The 18,760-nt window shown below is 38.8% G+C and overlaps 3 long non-coding RNA genes across 5 annotated transcripts; all 3 read left to right on the top strand.

The window, feature by feature from the left end:
• Window positions 1–4,960: 4,960 nt before the first annotated feature.
• Window positions 4,961–5,770, top strand: LOC124172215. The gene is made up of 5 exons (XR_006868084.1): window positions 4,961–5,027; window positions 5,132–5,167; window positions 5,308–5,352; window positions 5,493–5,586; window positions 5,679–5,770. It is a non-coding gene; the product is annotated as an uncharacterized LOC124172215 (long non-coding RNA).
• Window positions 5,771–7,233: 1,463 nt separating this feature from the next.
• LOC124172438 lies at window positions 7,234–8,596 on the top strand. Of its 3 annotated transcripts, none has more exons than XR_006868168.1 (5): window positions 7,234–7,504; window positions 7,597–8,023; window positions 8,162–8,212; window positions 8,340–8,414; window positions 8,552–8,596. It is a non-coding gene; the product is annotated as an uncharacterized LOC124172438 (long non-coding RNA). The 3 variants fall into 3 exon arrangements; XR_006868169.1 differs by lacking the exon at window positions 8,552–8,596 and having other exon boundaries at window positions 7,597–7,821; window positions 7,947–8,023; window positions 8,340–8,520; XR_006868167.1 differs by lacking the exon at window positions 8,552–8,596 and having other exon boundaries at window positions 8,340–8,520.
• Window positions 8,597–9,681: 1,085 nt separating this feature from the next.
• LOC124172426 lies at window positions 9,682–18,676 on the top strand. The gene is made up of 3 exons (XR_006868164.1): window positions 9,682–10,098; window positions 18,372–18,471; window positions 18,554–18,676. It is a non-coding gene; the product is annotated as an uncharacterized LOC124172426 (long non-coding RNA).
• Window positions 18,677–18,760: the final 84 nt, after the last annotated feature.

Below are 18,760 nucleotides of genomic sequence, written 5' to 3'. Positions count from 1 at the left end.
TTGCCGTATGTTTTAGGCTTCGATATCCTTCTACGGCAAATTTGAACTAAGAGCGATATTCGAGTTCGTAAATATTCGTTCGGAGCCTGAACTATTGCTGAGAGGGCGCACGAGGAAGCAATTATTAGATTCGCGATGTTTTTAGTTTCACGCACACAGCGCGACGCCATTTCAACCGTTTATGTATTCATTTTTGCAACTCATTGAGACGAATAAATAACCTAACTTCATATTGCTCCAGTCGGAATTTTCAAAACAAGTCGAAAGACAACTGCGTAAAATCAAGATTAGCGGCCTCTTTGGGGATGGGGTTATGCTGCGCAAAATCGAAAAACTGCGTAAAATCAAGAAAAGATGTAAAATCGAAGTTTCACCATTGCAATTCCCTATGCTTTCCGGCCGGACTTGAGTGTCGCTGCGTAAAAACGAGACTTGATGTAAAATCGAAGTGCGTAAAATCGAAGTTTTACTGTACTCCATCAAGTCCTTTTTTGTATTACCCGAATATTCTATCGTTTTCAATATTATGAAGACACTCACGAGACCCGCTTAATTGTTGGGGCCGGGTCTGTGTAATCTTGGAAGGTTGGCACATGAAGCTACCTGCATCCGTTGCCTTCGCGGTGAGCCGACAAGGATGGACACGGACGCGACTGAGCAACCGAACCTGGAGTCAAACTCCAGGAGCAAATGCCCAATCGGAATTAAGATTAGCGGGTGGAATGTATTGCGAGGTTTTTCTTATCTTTGGATTCATTTCTCCTTTCCATCCATTGGATCCTTTGGGATCCATTATCCATTAAGTCCTTTATCCCGCGGCCGAAAAACGAATTCGCACACCTATCGGTTCGGCAAAATACCTCTCTTAATTTGTTGTTGCCCCGGAAATGTAGTAGCGTACTTATATCATATTTCACTGTTAAAGATATCCATTCTCAATTGCTCAGGCAATATAAGCTTCGCTTGTGGGTATCTAGCGGCTCCTAACCTAATGCGCTTAACATATATGTAAAGCTTCCTGAATACCTGTGGCAGTTTTTGACTAATCTCACAGGTTTCCTTTGTGTTTTATTAAGTTCAGCAATTAAGTCTTTCTACAACGCATCCCATATCTTCATTGCATAATTAACATATGGTCGTACGAGTGCGAATTAGCACCTCTCTTTTAAATTATCGTCCAAAAATCTTCTCTCAATACGCTTGACGAATGCTTACATCTACAGGGCTCTTAAAAATATTTTTAATCTCTTGTGTGTTCTCAACAATAGGTTCAAGGCCATCGTAACTCCCGGATACTTTACTTCATTTGTTGCCTTTATGTTTACTCCAAAATATGCTGGAAATAAAATATTCCCATTTTGGTTTTACAGATGACTCTATTCCAATTTTTAAGGCTGCAAAAGTTAGTCTGTGATCACATGTACCATCTATGACATCGATTTGTTTTATCAACATAGGATGGCTTACTGATTTTGGTTTAGTGGTCTAATTTTTATTTACTCTAGCGAGTTTGCTAGTACTTGTGCAAGTGAGTGATTTGCTGGTGCGTTTACTAAGATTGTGGGGATTTATGTATTGCTTGATTTAGGTTTTAGAGTGTAAGAATCTAAAATTACAGATGTGGGATTGAAAAAGTAAATGCAGATACTTGATTTTCTAATTGGGAAAAATAATATTATTTCGTGGATTTATTGTGCACCAAAAACTATCTATTTCAATATAAGTTAAGGCGTATAGTTAATAGGATAAGGTTAATGTTTTAACTGTTAAAAACTACACCACCTATTCCATTGTGTCGATCGCAATTGTTGATCTTATATACTGGAGGGAAAACTTCGATGTCGCTTATATCCTTCGTTAGTCAACTCTCTGTTCCCATGATCATGTCTGCGTCATGAAATTTTTACTCCATTTTAGCACTCTTGTTTATAACGCTATGACAATTAATTGCGACAAAGTTAATGTCATATTTTTTAGATTGCCTTTCGGAGGGCTCTTTTCCTCTCTAATGTGTATTAGATGAGTGTATCACTCAGAAACTGCTAACTAATTTAGATACAATGGCTTTCCCTGGAGTAGGTGCTTTGGAGTTATCATTAGTTCCCTGCATTACTGCTCCTAAATTTACTTCATGTGATGCAAGGATTTTTGCAATGTGGACTTCCTCGGAGGCTACATTTAGTTAGATAACTATACTCGTTTAAAAAATTTAGTACTGAATTTTTCTTGAGTAACCTGCATAGATTATGTTGATGTTAAGAATACATCTTTTAAAAAATGAAAAAAGTATAATTACTTTGGACTCGATCCCTCGCAGGACTCTCACGAAATTACATCATAAGGTATAGACCCACTAGGCCACGGAGCCAAGTAGTGATATGAGGTAAACGGTGAGTCCAAATATGAATCCAAAGATAGGAAAAACCTCGCCACGGAGACCGAAAGAAAACACTCCAACGGCATTTGTGGGGACGCGAATTACCTCAATATATCTTATGTGTATGTTATGTTCGCTATCGCTGATCAAAAAGCTTCAGCGTTAATTGTAGACAGCATACTTTGATGGGTCGACCAACTTACGAGAGAAGATACACTGACGTTCTGGACGTAGATGTACAGTGGAACTTGGTTAGTACGTTTCTGAAGGGACCACGAAAAATGAACGTACTAACCAGGAAAACGTACTAACGAGGAAAGAAAATAATAGCAGTCGGGGTTATTGCAATCAGTGAAAAAGTCGTCATAATTACAGTTACTATCGGTAGTTCTCATAGGATCGCCTTCCTGAACTCTTTTCACATTTAAAATCAAGAAAATGAGCGCTACCATGAAAAACAATACCATGTGAATAAAAATTGCAATTTTTCATGGACATCCCGGAGACGATTTCATGATTACGGCGTCTATCTCCCGTGATTTATCCTATATATATTTACAGAACGAGGACGAGTGAAGCTCAGACAAGCGAAGACAAGTCATTTTTCTTTTTCACAGCGTACTCGGAGAATATAACAACAACCCGGAGTAAGTCAACTGGTTTTTTAAACATCATAAAAATTGGGCAAAATTATATTGACTTTCAAATTACGGCAACAGCCGTAGACATTCGCTTCTGGAATGATACCATTTCGATTGTAAAATCGATCGATATATCGACTGATGACACGCAAGATTATTAGATTACGACGTAATTACAAGAAAATTTTATATTAAACAGTTGAAATTTACTTTCAAAATTTTTCTAATGTCGTCTGCTTTCGTTCCGAGATCAAGTATTTTTAAGCTAAGCTTCGCGTGGAGATCCAGAGAATCGTCTGCTCCCGCAACAGTAGTCAAGTTAATACGCACGACGTCGAGTTTATGGAGCAGTACTACTTTAGATAATGTCGGAATTGTCTAATACCGTTAAGACTCATTTCTTCATCATGATAACTCTTGCAATAGCAACAATTGCCCACTCACGAACTTTGTGCGCAGCAGTGGGCACTCCCAAGCGCTCCAAAGGCAACAGAAGGTGAGAAGCTCGGGGTGGGGAAAATTGGGGCTTCTTATTGGCTGTAGTTTTTCATAGTCAGACATTCCCGAAAAATGGCCGCATTTTATTATTCAGCACGTCACAAGAATTCAGAGATGCATTTGGATAAATTACGGTAGAAAAAAGATATGTGGAATGAATGGAAGAATGTTAATGGCTAATAATAATAAATTAAATCATGAATTCAGACGTTTGCGACCCTTAAGAAGACACTTAAGAACGAATTGCGGGTTGCGTCACGGCAAGCAATTGAGCGTACTAACCAGGAAAGCGCAATTTTTTCAAACGTACTAACCAAATTCTTTTACCTGTATTTTGTTCGGATGGTACCGGGACCGAGGGAAATCGCCGTACTAAAGAGGAAAACGTACTAAGGAGGAACGTACTAACCAAGTTCCACTGTATTATCTAGCAGGAGCCGCGTAATTTATGTGGTATTAAACATTGCACATATCTCGCTTACATTTCCCTTTAACAATGTTGTTATAAAAATATTATGGGAGGTGGGAACTTTGTTCAAATTTCCCTCCCACTGGTACGATAGAAAATGCCGAAACTCGATTCCCTAACTGCGGCGACAGTGGCGCCAATCCATTTGTTGCAATACTTTTGAATCCGACTGTACATTCTCATTAGAAGGAAGGGCCTTTCATCTTATTAGGTATTAACCTAGTTCATGAGTATCTCTGTGACACCTTTTCCCTCCTCCCATGGCTTTAAAGTAAATTTTGAAAAATTCACCTTTGGATATTTCCTGTTTAACTTCAATTTGTACAAACATACCTTTCCTTTCCTGTAAACTTGGTTAATTATAGACTGTTATTTTCGAGGAGGCAGGCGTAGTTTTTTGCTTCTCCTTGCAAACGTTCGTGCCTATTTCAATAAGTATTCTTCTATTTTTAGATATATGGACGTGAATACCAAAATCAAATGGAAGATGGTTTCCAATAATAAGGGTAGGGGCACACCAAAACCCTGCCCTATATGTGGTAAAAGATATAAAACCCAATTAGTCTGCCACATAGAGAAGATGCACCCTTCAGTGTATAAAAAACATGGAAGGGATGTTATTGAAAAATGTTCCAGGGGAGTAACTTGTCTGGTATCTAAAGGAATCAGCAGGTACTCGGAGCATTTTATTTTGAATGCATTTGGTGCAATATGGAGAGACTCCCCAGAAGAAATTAGGGAGAGCCTCGCATGCCTCGGGGTTGAGGTTATCCCTTCGGGGTTATCCGTCGAGGAGGCATGCTGGGTGGAGGAGGAGAAGGTTTTTGACGGGGTAAGTGACGGGGTCGTCTTCCATGGAGACATGATATTTTCCATTTTTTCATAAATATTCTTCTTCGTTTTCGGTAGTGGAAAATTGTTTACGATATCCCCATTGACATTATGTTTTCTTTTTTAGAACGCTGACATCGGAAGAATGGAGGAAGTGGGAATTTTGCCTCCGTCAGCTCTCCTCGAGACGGAAGCTGAAAATATTCCAGATGTGAGTCAATGAGTTATTTACACTTTTTATTGTATACAGGACACTTCTCATATCCCATGAAGCTTTTTACTGTTCGCCCAGTAACGTCACGTTTTCCTTTTCAGAACTCTGAAGCTACGGAGGAGACAGCGTTGCCTGTGGTGAGTAGAGTACTTGGATGAAAGTTGAAAAATATGAGAGGTTTTTTTATATATATACAGTTTGCACTCCACTTCACCATTTTCAAATCATACAAACATCCGTTGCAAATGTCTAAGTTCATTCTTCATCTATATCTTAGGACAGAGTCGAGGTTCCCGGACAGGAGGCAGATGGTGGAGAATCTGTGAGTTAATGTTAAATTTATATTTGATAGACTAGAAAAATACCTATTGCATATCATGGAAATCATCCAAATTCCACTTTTCACATTCCCGAACCAGTATAAGCAAAAATTTGACTTTGGGTTTCTTTATCCTCTGTTAGGGATACATTAATGACCTCATAATTTTCTTTGAGTCGGAGGAGTTGGGTCTTCCCGCGACTCCGGATATTTTTCAGCCACCTCCGACGCCGCGAGGTAAGTAAAGGAAAAACTGTTTCAAATTCTGATATTGAAAGTTTAAGTGCTAATTTAAGCAAAATTCTTACCTAGGTTTGTCTTAATTTCAGGAAAGGACATTTCCCAGATTAATTTTCTATGAATTTTATAAAGGAATTCACATAATTTTTAGAATTGTACTTTTTTAATATTTATCTTATTTAATATCTGTTTTTTTTAAATATTTATTGCATTTTATCTGTGTATTTTTTAAAAATATTAAGTGTGGTTTATCTCTGAATTTTTAAAATATTTATTATATTTATAAATTGTATTTAAAATATTTATAGTGTGTCTCTATTTTTTAAATAAAAAAAATATATATGCATATATATTCGATACATTTTTATTACCAATGAGAGTATACAATTCATTCGATTTATAAGTACGCATTTTCAAAATTTTAATTCGGATCTCCAGTGGCTCAAGAAATAAAGGTGTCCCAAATTAGAATATAAAGGCCCCATTGGTCTTAAAATGCATGGAAAAAAAACCACTGGAAAGAAATTTACGAATCTTTATATGCCATAGAATACAAATTCTTATACGATACACTGAAGGTCATTGTTGAATCTATAACAAATTTTGAGAAATTTAAGCTCAAAATAGGACAGATCATCGCTTTTAATCTCACAGGTTTGACCTACCATCACTCATATGTAAAATTCCGGATTCCTTGATGATACACAGGCAAAAATTGTAGTCTCTGACATATAATTACGATAATCGTACGCTAATAAAATTTATTATGAATTCAGTAAATCTAAACTTTGAACTTGATGAGATAAGATTATGAGGTCTTTCCACTCCCATCCGTCCAAAGGGTTGGACGTGGCTAATGCGTGTTCCGTAGTTTCTCAACGCGAAGATGCACCTTCAGTGATTAAAAAACACGGAAGGGATGTTATAGAAAAATGTTCCAGGGGAGTAACCTGTCTGGTATCTAAAGGTATCAGCAGGTACCCGGAACATTTTATTTTGAATGCATTCGGTGCAGTATGGAGAGACACCCTTCAAGAAACAAGGGAGAGCCTCGCATGCTTTGGGGTTGAGGTTATCCCTCGAGGACTCATGCGGGGTGGATGAGGAGATGGATGTTGACGGGGTAAGTGACGGGTCGTCCTCCGTGGACACATGATATTTTTCATATTCTCATAAATATACTTCGTCGTTTTTGGTAGTGGAAAATTGTTTACGCTATCCCCATTGACACTATGTTTTCCTTTTCAGAACACTGAGACATCGGAGGAGGTAGGGGAGTCGACTGCATCGCCTCCATCATGTAATACCTCAGCTCTCCTCGAGGTGGAGACTGAAAATCTCCCGGATGTAAGTGAATGAATTATTTACACTTTTTATAAGTATATGGGACACTTCTCGTATCCCATGTATCCTCTTACTTTACGCCCTGTAATGTTACGTTTTCCTTTACAGAACTCTGAAGGTACTGCTGCGGAGTAGGCAGTGTGGCCTGCGGTGAGTGGAGTACTTGGGTGAAAAATAGAAATAGATGAGAGGTTGTATATGTATACAGTTTGCACTCCACTTCACCATTTTCAAATCATACAAACATCTGTTGCAAATGTCTTACTTCATTCTTCATTCATAACTTAGGACAGAGTCGAGGTTCACCAGCAGGAGGCAGATGTCGGAGATTCAGTGAGTGAACGCTGTATTTATATTTGATTCTTAGACTAGAAAAATACCTATTGCATATCATGGAAAACATCCAAATTCAACTTTTCACTTTCCCGAACCAACATAAGCAAAAATGTGACTTTGGGTCTCTTTATCCTCTGTTAGGGATACATAAATGACTTGACCATTTTTCTTGCATCTGAGAATTTGAGTCTTCCCGCGACGCCAGATATTTTTCAGGCACCTCCGACGCCTCGAGGTAGGTAAAGGAAGAACTGTTTCAAAATATGATATTGAAAGTTGGAGTGCTAATTTTAGCGAAATTCTTACCTAGATTTTTCTTAATTTCAGGGGAGGACATTTCTCAGATTATTCTCTACTCTGGATGTAGCCTGTGGCACATTCGAAAGGGCAAGTGGCAAGCCATGGGCTACTTAAGAATACCTTATCATGAATTTGTATTGTAATTTTCATCTGATATTATTTGGTTATCTCAGGAAATGTTATGCTTTGCTTTTTTAGGGCGCCGAGATATCGAGGAAGAAGATTACCACACCATCGCCATTACCTGTGAGGGTGAGTTAAAGAGAGGTGTACAGCAGAAAGAGAAGAGGAGAGTTGTGAGAAAGTGCTTGGATTTTATTGAACTTCTTCATTTTTCATTTGAACGAACACAAGTTAAAAATGTCTTTTTTCTTCAGGGGTAAGGATACGGATTCAGTTGGAATGGAGGAAACACCAGTAGCTTTGAACGGTGGACGCGCAATGCCCTATTTATGTGAGTCAACCATTTGCTCTCACTTGATAATAAGACTAGAGGGATACTTATTTTAGTGCATGCTTATCACCCAAATTCTACCTTTACCTTATGCGGAAACATAGTTCATCCCCGTTAATTTAATTTTCAAAATTTTAGGACGCTGAGACATCTGTGGTGGATAGGTCTCCGCAATCAAAACTGTCACAGGTGAGTACAGAACTTTGGTAAATAGCAGATTTAGATAAGAAAATTTTCACTTTGTTACTTATCCCACTTCTTCAATTGTAAAAACATTAGTGTAAAATGTCTCCCTTTTGTTTCTTTCATGTCTAAGGATACGGATTCCGTTCATTTGGAGGAAACACCGGTTGTTTTGAACGGGGAGGTGGACGGGCTATGCCCTATTTATGTGAGTCGACCATTTGTTCTCACTCGATATTAGACAAGACCGATACTTAATTTAGTCAATGCTAATCACCCGAAGTCTAGTGTTTCTTTACTCGGAAACATAGTTTATTCTCAGCAATTTAATGTTTACAATTTTAGGACGCTGAGACATCTGCGGAGGACGGGGTCCCACGATCACAACTGCCATGGGTGAGCTCATAACTTCAGTGAATAGCAGATTAGGAAAGAAATTTTTTATTATGTTCCCAGGTTTTACCCCACTTCTTTGTTTTATCTTCGTGCATACATATGTTGATCATGTCTCTCATTATGCTTGTTTCATATTTATGCACATGGATATTGTGAAATTGGGGGAGACACCAGAGGTGATTATCCTGGATTTAGAGGCTCAGTTGAATACCTCTGTGAATCCATCAAACTTGTCGCCTATGGTGACACTTTTTTAACTTTCTTGTTTAAATGTAAAATAACTAACCGTTATTTATCATTTATTTTATCATTCACCATTATTTATCATTCATTTAGCACGTATATAAGCAAAAAATAAAACCACTTTTACGGACCTCTTAAGTATTGGTATATGATCCAATTTATCTTACATTTCTCATCTTAGGTGGTAACTAAATGCTCGAAAAAAATATCCAATAAAGATGGATATTGAATATTTACAACACAATAATTTTGCATGTGTAAATATTTGTATGTAACACTTCTGAAGTGAAAACTTCTTATGCCACACCGAGAGCTTTTGTAGGTGGGTAAAAGGCGTGTACTTGTGACTCGATTTTTTTGCGTTCAATTTGAGTAGCTTATTCGAATGTTGTGCCATATAATTCGATGAGTGTTTATGACTATATATTGAAGAAATATAAAAAAGGAAACACTTGCATAACAGTTTTGAAGTGAAAACTTCTTACTTTGAACTGGCGCACTTTTTTTCAGATTGGTAAAATAAACTGAACTTGCGTGACCGTCACCTCAAAATCGTCACTGCCTCGCTGTTAACAAAGGGAGGGGAATAAAGAGTTTTGTATTTGCTCATTCGTCATGTATGAAAATATATTCTGAAGCAGAAAGAATTGCTACGTTTAGTGTTGACAATACTCGTCCATTTTGTTCTAAGCAGTAGTTATAAAAATTATTTTCTTGAATTTCTGTTAGTATCTTGGCTTTTCCGAGTTTAAATTTGTAATCCAGTTTGTTGCATAGGCTTCTTGTACATTTTTTCATGTCAATCCATGTCAAAAAGTTTTCAAATAAAAAGTTTTCACATCCAACGGCAGTCCCACGACTGCCATGTTTTTTCTAGAATTGCAGCTACTTGACTCTTGCAACTGGAGTTTACATTTGTGTTGCTCGTTTACTTTTGTTTGTAAAGAAATGCAAAGTTAGTTTGTTGGCATAATTTGAATAACATGTTGAGTTTTCTTCCATGGCTTGGTGCATACTCAAGCTCTTAGTTCAAGGCAGTAGGGCCTTCTACTCTTTATAAGTTCAGTTGGTTCTAATATTATTTATTTCTTATCTAGTGCTCCGAGATGTGTGGTCACAAGGAAAAGCAGAGGTGTTGCGTCAGATAGAAGATGGTGGAATGTAGTCAGCTTTGAAGGATCCTGGTCAGCCTGATAGGATGGAGACCGTCAGAGGTGTAGCTTCCTGTGTCTGCAACCAGACCTGAAATATGGGTAAGTTTGTCTGCCATTTCACATCGAGTAATAAAATATATTGTGTAGCCACTACCAGCCATGGGATGAACTTGGGAGTTTTGAATCCTTACATTCAAAGGTGACTTATTGCTTTGTAAAAATTATCAGACCACCATGAGGTGTCTTTCTTCATAATAAGGTGTTGCAAAAGTGGTATTTTTCCGGAATAAAGCCAGCGGATCGATGGTTTTCAGTGATTATATCATAAAAACATGCCCAAAAATTGTGTCTGACTCTACACCTTCATGTTATGGTCTACAGTACTTAAAATTTTGTTGATGTTTCATCCTAAAAGTGTTGTTGATGTATGCATATGGAAGTGGCACTTTTTAACGAAATGTATATGAAGTCAGTGGGACTAGAAAATTGGCACTTCTTTAAAATCGAGTTTTGTAATTTCAAACCTTTTTCGCAAAGAATTGTGGCAGACTTTCAGGACAAGAATGGGTCTTTTAATAGACATTCCAAAAGCGGGTAGCGGTACCACAAATGGTGGAAATACGAGCAAGACGTTTCTTCTGAAATCCAAAGCTATCGGCGGAAATTTGTGGTGCGTAAAAGAATCAATTACTTGTGTGTTTGTGTTTCATTATCTTTAACCCTTTCACTGCTATGAACGTATCTAGTATGTTGGCACGGCAGACTGCTGTGAACGTACTCTTCCTATCATGCACTTTCGATCAAGTACACCCATGTCTTGTATAGCACAATTTCGATTAGCGCAATTTCGATATAGCGCAAATTTGTTCCTTGGGGAAAAATTGCAACGCAGTGTAGCCTAATCACAAATCTTAAACGCTCTCGTGATAAAACGTGAACTTGCGCTAAGTGCACACGAATTTTCTATCATTTTACTCATATTAATATTATTGCTTGCCTCAAATCTTCTTTTTTGTTTATATATTAATCGAAATCCATCGCTGTGCAATGGCCAAAAGTATTACTCGTCATTGGGTCCAGAAAGCCGGCCTACCGAAGTAATTTATCTCGTCTCCTTAACAGAATGAGTTAATTTAGATCATTAATCAAGCGTGGGGCTAGTGGAAATGAGTTTTTTTTTTCAGCAATATGGTTTGTGACATTTTTTGCCGTCATAGGTTATTGGGCGATTGACTTCCAGGTAGAGGGTCTACGCTAAAGCCTTCAAGGTCATCGGTATTCACGGGGGAGAAGTAGAGCGGTGGCCGAGTTGCGCATGAATAGCATCGACATATAATAGGGTCCCCTATAGAGTCTCAAACACAATAGCTTCATTCCCTCCCCGCAGTCGTAGGCCCTCTGCGTCTCAAGAATACAGTTCAGCAGTAGAAGGTGATTTCGATAGAGCCATGCAGAGTAAATACCAAGAGAAAATGGCAAAAAATAGGAATCTTATCTACCTGGGAAGGAAAACCTGGGTTAGGTTTCAAGGCATTTAAAGACTGTTTCACGTAGCTGCTAATGACTCGAAGGACTTCAAATTAAAATGATTTATCATTCATAAACTCCGCTAGCTATGAAATGGCATTCAAAGTAGCATTTGCCTGTCCCTTCGATGAGCGACAAAAGGGCCTGGGTGACACAATAGTTGTTTTTAGACTGGTTTGAAAAATCGTCAACTGCCGGCAATGCATTACGAACCCCTGAGATGGCAGATGTTAGCCCACCCGCACGACAGGAGGGAATTTCAAAAGCACGTAAGAAATTTTTTTAACGTGAATAAATGTCTTCAAATGCGTGCATACTATCTTTAAAGATGTTTTAAACTATAAACGTTTATATAAATAATGTTTTCTAAGCCTATTTATGGGAATATATATGTTTTAGAGGAAATTCAATACCCAAGACCTATGCTACCAGGACCGCATCCCTATCTTCCCAATGTTAAAACGCTCTCGTATAATGCAAATTCGTATAGCGCAATGACCCCAAGGAAGGCATCCCTTGCGCTACACGAGACATGGGTGTAATCCGAAAGGTTGCTCATCCGGGACCCTTTCTTCGACGAGCTCACCCTTGCTGGGCCTTATCTTCATCCCTCTAAGCCGGTGGCCTCCTCCCCTAAAGTTGACCGCTCTGACAGCAATTTGAAAATCAATCAATCCATCCCATCATCAAGAAATGATCGTTTTCATTGCATTCCTGCTTTTAAAGCAATCTTGTTTGTCTTTGAACCATGTTTCTGCGATAAGGATAACGATTTTGTTAACTTTGCTAAAGTTGCCATTTTCTGGGTTATGGCTCAAAGTAGTTTCTAAGTCATTGATTGTACTTGTATGAATATAATAAGCAGCTAACATGCAGCACTTTTAATATTAAAATTAGGGAATTTTTTGTCTCCACCATTTATTTTTAGAGAAGCCCCTGATTGTTCTAAAAAAGAGCATATTCCATTTTTATTGAAATACACATCAATACAAATATATTTTTGATGCTAATGTTTTGAAAAAAATTTCAAATTTAGTAGAAATGGCTAGATTTTTCAGTGGGGTTTTATAACTTGTGGCCGGTACTCAACGTGTTAAAAGCAATGAGTAAATGAGAGTAGTTAAATGACTTACAAAATGAGCTCTAGATTACTGTCGTACCGGTTAGTTCATTGAAAATATCTTACGTTTCAATTTCCCGGCTCCTCAACTGCGCACAGCTAAATCATCATTTCTGGAGAAGAAATAAGCAACCATTAAATTATTTATGCAGTCAATTTTCGAAATATGTATATTTGTTCATTTCTCAGGAAATATACACTAAGAATTGAATTATTTGTCTTTTGAGTAGCGTTTACAACTTTTAAACGAAACATGAGAAATATTAACTTATATTTCGAGTTATGTATGAACATTAACATGGAAATTGTTGCTGCGTTAAATGTGTTAATAATGGCCTTAAAACTTCGTTTAAAATTTGACAATGCTCAGCTAAAAATGAGGACTACAATTCAAAGTCTGCAATTTACGTCCAAGCAACTATTATCCATTTGCTAAATACATATAAGCACAATACATAAGTTGACTGCGAACCAATGCCGCAAGTATGGTCGTAAACCCGGAAAGGAGGGAGCACAACTACTCTTGGAGTCCGAGATAATGAGATAATGCAAAGTCCCTGTGTCCCTCGAAAAAGGTTCTGCGAGAGCCTTCTTAACGAATGTCCTCCAAAAATGCTCCGTACCACGAGAAAGAAGTCTCTTGGGGCTCAGTACAGAAGTCATGCTAAGACGAAAACTCCGCCGTATCCAAAGGGTTAAACCATTTCCCACTGCCGAAAACAGTACATTTATGAAATTATGAAGAAATATCATGTCCCCAAGGAGGACGACTCGTCACTAGTGTTTCATTACCTCTTTCCTCACCAACTCTGCATGCCTCCTCGAGGGTCGACCCTGAAGGGATAACTTCTATCCCGAGGCATGAGAGGCTACGGGACATGTCCCCAGGGGAGTCCTTCCATGAGGATCCAAATATTTTCAGAATAAAGTGCTCTAGGTAGGGATGCACTCCCTTCCCACACAAGAAGGTCACAGCCTTGCAGTCACAAGAAGGTCACACCTCTCCACGGCCTCCCTTCCACGTTTAGCAAACGCATCAGGATGAACGCGCTGCACGTGGCGGGCCATTTGTGTCTTGTACCTCTTCCACAGATAGGGCAGGGCTTCGGTGAGCCTCTGTTATGGTCGTTACTGTTTGTTATTGCCTTGGAGCGAATCTGCTTACTTGCACTCTGACGTCACAGGATGTTTTTGTAGCACAAAAGAATTAAGTATTTTTTGCAGACTTTGAAGCTCTGTAGTAACAAGAATATTGATAATTATATAGTCATATTTTGCAAACCTTAATGACTTCAACTTACATATCCATTCATGCAAAAAAATAGCCACTTTTTCAACAGCCAATTAGGATGAAAGACACCTCTTATGGATGATATCTTTGGAAGACTTTTAATATCTAAGCCACACATTGTAATTATTGCAGCAGCTCTTAGAATATGAACTTATGGTCAGTTGAAATAATAAATATTTACTTCAGAACTACATCAACGCCTGGGAGAATATATTTGCCTTTATCAGGACTTGTTTTCTTCATTTTTTTTTCATTTTTACATTCTGGTTTTTGAAACAATTTGAAGCGGCAGATAAATAGCCTATGAGTTGAGGTGAAAATCTGCTTATTTTAAGTGATTTACAGGGTGACATTGAGTAAGATAGGGTGATATCGGATGACAATTGTTTTAAAATTCGTTTTTGTAGTACATGTAAGTGACTTTTATTGAAATTGAAACATTTCTCTCTTCAATGCCCTTTGTATCGGTCAATTTATTTCATCTAGTGTGATTAATCAAATAATTGGATTGGATAAATGAATAAGTGTGAGTATTTTTTCTGATTTCGGCATCTCGCTGGCTATGATGATGGTCGTGGATTCGAATCTTGTCAATTTCATGTCGTTAGTTCCTAAAGTGAAACTGTTTTCAGTTCTTCATTAACAACAACTTACTGCCTATTGCAATGACAGCCATACTATAGGTTTTTCTTAAAATTGTTTGAATAATAGCTCAAATATTTTTGAAATAATGGGATAGCATAAAAAAATTGTCGAAATGGGATTCAAGTGATTGAAATCTGCTACCAAATTTCATTTTTGAAATTACGACATTATAATTTTTTTCCAGCTTCCTTCGATTTGGGACCACTGTGCGTCATTGACATCCCAATAACCAAGTACTAAGCCTTCTCTAACCAGTGGCAATTCCTCCTTTACTCCAATCCCAAATGCCGGCTATGGTAGGGTCCCTCTTCACTTGGTTTATTTAACAGTAGCCAATCACTTCCCGTGTTGGAACCCCAACCCAATAGGATTTCCCCTCTCATTATTCGCTAACGCCCCAAACTGAACCACTTCACATTATCACCTTACCGCTGCACAATTTTTTCCATTTCTTTAAATAAAAGATGTAAATTGTTCACTACAATTGGCAACAACAATGGAAGTATTGGATGGATACACAAGTAGCCATCAATCATATATTCTATCTTGTAGATTTTCTTAAAATTGTTTAAATAGTAGATGGTGGAAAAATTCTAAAATGAAGGGATTGCATCAAAATATCACCATTTCCAACAGTGTGTGGCAGTATAACTCATTAGCATGCATAACGTTTTTTCAATCTTGTGGTGAGCTATAGTGCTCGCAGAGTTTCTGTGCACTAGAGAGTTTCCCCAAGCCCATTTGGCCATGGTAGAGGAACCCCGATTGGCTGCCGGCGTCCAATCCCGTTAACCGGTTCTTGACTCAATGCGCGCCCGGTACGAACCTTCTAAAGAGGCGACCTGAAAGAATCGCCGAAGGCGAACGTAATGCCTCGCCGACGCGCCGGTCTTTAACATAGAAATTCTGTTTATGATGCACTACAATAGATATCGGGTCTAAACTTAAAGTGATTCCACTATTCATCGTTGGGGGTTGAGAATATTATTCTCATCGGCTATCTCCATGACTACGCAAAAAATGATGCAGAACATAAAATTCTTCACCAACCAATTAAAAAAATCGATTGTAATCAGGTATGGGGTAATCGTCTCTGCGGTTATAAATGAGAACTTTCTCATTTCCAAACCCTATGAATCTCTAAAACGGATGAAGAAATTCATAATACCAAAATGAACTTATTCCAATGAATTCCAAATTATACGGAATATTTTCATTTCTTTACATTTTCCTTTCATTATTCGTTTTTACCTGAAGTCCATTGGTTATAAAATTTCAACACTGATTCGAACCTATGAATTCCACTACTTGATCGTCTGATGTTTGGGTTTTGGGGGAAAACCCTTGGAAAAGAAAATTCTTCCGTGGTGATTTTTCGCAGCCATGGTACCACCAACCAAAAGGAGCAACCTTGTTCGATGGTCGCATGAAGCTCCGGCACTTCAAATTCTGGGAAAAACTCATTAGCAAGTATTTCCAAGTGCCGTTGGCATGAACCCTTGAGATATTCACGTACGACCATGAAAGAAAGGATACGGGGCGCTCCGCGGGGGCGCTACAACATGAAGATAATCTGCGCTGACCCTAGTTTTCAGAAATCTGTCCGCTTCGGTGATCCTTTCTTTATTCAATAGATTTACTGGATTCTAAGAAATTTTTAATGATCTTACTGGGCCTTCGAACGTCAAACTGTGGCTAAACCACTGCAGGTGTCAGTCCATCGAAACCCTCCCAGCAAATCTCAACTTCAGTGGCCTGTGTAATTCTCTTGTGTTACCATGCCTAAGGAATTTTCCGCAGAGCTAAGGGAACGCGTTATGTGCGTTTACAAATTCTTTTGCAAGGAAATTGTGGCAACTCCTCCTGATACTCTCTGTGATAATTCTGTCGTGGATTGGGCAAGACTGTGTTTGGATGAAGTGTCGGGTAGCGAGCATGATGAATCCCTTGGAATTCATTTATATCCACTCGCAACATCTCCAACAGCATCAACTCATAGTGAAAATGACCAGAACGTCCCCAACCGTGGAAAGGTGCATCGGAGTAAATTCGCTGCTTTCAACGTTGGATGTTCTCGCAATGAGAACGGCGAAGCTGTGAAAAAGACAGCCACGGCATGTAGCTTGTCCACCCGCTACGTTTATTCGCTCCTCAAGAACATCGGGAAAGAAACAGAGGAAGAAGAGAGGGCCATATCCGAATCGGAGTAAAATTGACGGATTCGATGAGGATTTAGTACGTCAAATATTTCTCAATATGTACCATAAAGGTATATATCCAACAGTGGAAAGGGTGAGAATTGCTTTCCAAGAAGCTGCAGGATATCGTGGTTCATATTCTTATTTTAGAAAAATATTCAACAACCTGGGGTTTAGATATGTGCTGGGAAATGATGGCAGAAGAATATTGATGGAGCGCAGTGACATCAGGGAGTGCAGGATGAAATTTCTGAAAATCATGCACTCTCACCGAGTGAACTCACTTTACGAACAGATTGTGTACTTGGACGAAACTTGGGTCAACCAAAATTACTGCCAGCGTCATATTTGGGTGAATTTCCAGGGAGAAGGAGGTATGCCTGTGCCTACAGGGAAGGGTGGGCGATTAATCGTAGCACATGCAGGATCTAGTGTGGTGGGCTTTATCGAAGGTATGGGATTAGTTTTTAGATCAGGTAGTAGAGATCCGCTTTCCGACTACCACAAAGACATGAATGCGGATTGTTTTACTTGGTGGTTTGAAGAACTGTTGAGGAGGTTGGACCGGCCGTCAATTATAGTGATGGATAATGCGAGTTATCATTCCAAAATCTCCAATAAAATTCCCAACACAGCGTACCGGAAAACACAAATTCAATCCTGGCTGGGACAGCAAATCATACTGTTTAGTGATAGTAACACAGTGAAGGAACTACTCGATAAGGTAAAAGACTACGTGGTGAAAAATAAAATCACATCATCCTATCAGTTGGACAATTTAGCCCTTTCAATGGGCCATTTAGTGGTGTGCCTTCCTCCCTACCACTGTAAATACAATCCGATAGAGTTAATTTGGGCGCAAGTGAAGAGGATTGGAAGTGAGAGGGCGCGTGTGGTGGTATAATTTGTCAGCATGAGTGACGGCATCGCGAGAATGCAACGCAAACTTTGCAATTTCTCTTCTCCGTATGTGTTCCTTTTTTTGCTTCTCCAAGAGATACGTAAAATGCTTTTTGGATCACCTTTCAACTTTTTTATTTTTTATTTTTAGAAGTGGGGGAAGCGGTGGAGGATAATGGGGGGGGCTAGGTTGCATGCAAACGTCATTCGTGTCTTGACAACACAAACAATGCAAAGGAAAGCATTTAGTGAACTTTCGCAAACCCTGCTGCTCTCCGAGGCATAATGACATTGTATGGTCAATGTATTTTAAATGTCTTATAAATGTAAAAATGAACCTGGACAGCCATAAAACTGGTCGTGACGTTCACCATCATAACACTATGCTAAAAAATAATCTCATTCAGCCTCAATGTAGGCTGTCAACAACAAGCAAGTCTTTTGACCATATATAACTGTGCCTTTTCAACCACCTACCTCGAGAGGCCAGAGGCTGTTCATTACCCAAGTTTAAGCGTTGTCTCCACCTGTGGATATTTAGCCAAGCTTTCTACTCTATGAATGCATTTCATGATTTGCATTTGCATTCATTCATTTCATCTAGTATATCATTGACTTTAACGAAGACTATTGCATTGTATTGTGTTTAACGTCGAATATATCATTATTATTATTATTATTATAATTTCAGTAGCGGACCATGGAAGGGCCAGTGATGTTCGGACATCAGCTCTTGGGCGACTCCCATATGGTGCGCTTGGGTGCGCATTTGGGGTGGCGGTTGGAGGGAGGTAAGTACATACTCATACTATGATGAAATACCTTCTCCAATAATTTCTCCTCATATTCATCCCCTGTGATTTCTTACAACAGTTCGCCCTGCCCGCATCGGCTTGTGTGTATCGGGGCAGAAAGTCATCCAATTGAGGAGACTCGTGGATTACCACGTATATTTTGCGAGGCCTGTGATCGTCCTCATCGGGTCGAACGACCTCCGTAATGTAACTGTTCCTATTTCCACTTTTCCGTGAAAGAGAGAGTCAGCGGACTCCAACTCTCTCATGCAGAATAATGTATTAT

This window comes from Ischnura elegans (assembly GCF_921293095.1).
Source record: "Ischnura elegans chromosome 13 unlocalized genomic scaffold, ioIscEleg1.1 SUPER_13_unloc_1, whole genome shotgun sequence".
Lineage (NCBI taxonomy): Eukaryota > Metazoa > Arthropoda > Insecta > Odonata > Coenagrionidae > Ischnura > Ischnura elegans.
Note: the sequence above shows the minus strand (reverse complement) of the source record. Positions and strands in the feature narration are given on the sequence as shown.